The sequence below is a fragment of the Octodon degus genome, unplaced genomic scaffold, assembly GCF_000260255.1.
Source record: "Octodon degus isolate 3935 unplaced genomic scaffold, OctDeg1.0 scaffold00241, whole genome shotgun sequence".
NCBI lineage: Eukaryota > Metazoa > Chordata > Mammalia > Rodentia > Octodontidae > Octodon > Octodon degus.
The window spans coordinates 614,309-616,528 of NW_004524817.1; the positions used below are offsets into that span (position 1 = coordinate 614,309).

The window sequence follows — 2,220 nt, forward strand, 5'->3', positions numbered from 1 at the left end:
AGAGGTTGATGAGTGTTTAGATGGGCTGAGTTTGGAAGATGCATTCTTAAGCAGATTCCATCCAGCAGTCAGGGGGCCTAGACAGAACAAAAGAGGGGGAAAAAAGGTAAATTTGCTTTTTCTCCTGGAGCAGAGACACAGTTCTCTAGATTTCTGTGACCAGAAGTTTAGGTTGCTAGTATTTGATCTGTTAAAATTTTATTGTTGTAACATCGGAATGAGTCTACCTGGTTCTGTAGCTTGCAGAAGGTTGACATATCTTGGGGCTTCTCTTGTTCCCTGCTGGTTTGAGCCAATTTTCTTGATAAATATTCTTTTATCTATCTTTCCTGCTCTATAAGTATCTAATATCCTTTTGGATCTATTTCTCTAGTGCCTGAATGTACTCCATATAGTTGTACATTTGAGTTCTCTATGCATGACTCAACTAGAGGTTAATAAAGAATTGAATTTTCTGCATTGTGCTTTTTAACAAGATGCTTAAAGGGGGCAAATTGTTGTGAGACCATTTTTTTTTCATTGAGTCTTAAGAAAATCATGAGTAGTTGCTTTCTATTTGACCACTATGCTTTTAAAATGTGATTCACTTCCTTTTTCTAAACAGTGAAATGGAAAATTTGCAATTCCTATATAAATCACAGAATGCATAAGCAACATGAAAGTTAAATGCTTAGCAGCATGGCCTTCTCCTATCCCTGCCATGGCTTGTGCTCATCCCCTGATATCCATGTACTCTGAAAGGGGGAGGTCATCTGACAAAAAATGTGGCCTTGCCTGCTATGTTCAAGGCTCCCATTTAACCAGATATTATGAATTTTGTTCCCACCAATTTGCATAAAAACAAGTCAGCCGATTTATGCTGTCAGCGAATTAGGAGGTCATCAGACCAGTGCTGAGTCTTGGTGGACTCGGAGGGTTGTGGATCAAATTCCCAGAGTTCGTGGTAGTGGGGCCCATCATTCTAGCCAGAGTGCCTTTGGAAATAATGTGTCAAGGAAACTGCATGTTTGTATTAACCAAAACCAGACACCATTGGCACTACAGAGTGAACACAACCCAGAATCAGTATGCCATCTGCTCAGCCTTGGCCACCTCAGCCTTGACAGAGCTGGTCATGTCCATAGGTCATCAATTGAGAAGTTCCTGAACTTCCTTTGGTGGTGGAAGACAAAGTTGAAGGTTACAAGAAGACTAAGGAGACAGTTTTGCTTATGAAGAAACTTATGGGCTGGAATGATATCAAAAAGGCCTATGCTTCTCAGTGAATGAGAGTTGGCAAGGGCAAGACGAGAAAAGTCCCATTCAGCACAAGGGACTTTGCATCATCTATAATGAAGACAATGGTATCTTCAAGGCCTTCAGAAATATCCAGGGCATTGCTCTGCTCAATGTAAGCAAACTGAATATTTTGAAACTTGCTCCTGTTGGGCATGTGGAACGCTTCTGCATCTGGACTGAAAGTGCTTTCTGGAAGTTAGATGGGCTGTAGAGCACTTGGCGGAAACTGCTACCCTCAAAAGTCACTATAACCTGCCTATGCAAAAGGTGACTGATACAGATCTGAGCAGCATCTTGAAGAGTCTGGAGGTCCAAAGAGCCCTCCAAGCACCACACAGATGATTCATCACACAGTCCTGAAGAAGAATCCTCTGAAAGACCTGAGAATCATGCTGAAGCTGAGTCCATATGCAAAGACCATGCGCTGGAACACCATTCTTTGCCAGGCCAGGAATCACAAGATCTCTATGACTAAAGCAGCTGCATGGGGAGCCAAATTGGAAGAGAAGGAGGATGCCAGCAAGAAGCCTGTGGAAGAGAAGAAAGAAAAGAAGGCTGCTGGTCCCAAGAAGCCCTTGAAGAAGACTTTGGGAAAAAAGCCTGCAGCTCCCAAGAAATTAGCAGGAAAGAAACCTGCTGAAGAAAAGAAGCCTGCTCATAAAGTCTCAAAATCTCTAATCCTATACAAGTGCTAAAAATTGGACAGCTTATTTTGAATAAAGACCTGGTCAAAGAGGCAGTAAAAAAGAAAGAAAGAAGGAAAGAAAGAAGAAGAAGAAGAAGAAGAAGAAGAAGAAGAAGAAGAAGAAGAAGAAGAAGAAGAAGAAGAAGAAGAAGAAGAAAAGAAAGAAAGAAAGTTAAATGTTTAAGCTTCATAGATAGTGCCACAAAAGTAAAGGAATAAAGAGAAATTCATTTGTATCTGATGCAAAAACCAGCTAA

At 41.0% G+C, this 2,220-nt stretch overlaps 1 pseudogene; it reads left to right on the forward strand.

Moving 5' to 3' along the window:
• The first annotated feature begins 682 nt into the window (after window positions 1–682).
• On the forward strand, window positions 683–1,973 carry LOC101593296 (annotated as a pseudogene).
• Window positions 1,974–2,220: the final 247 nt, after the last annotated feature.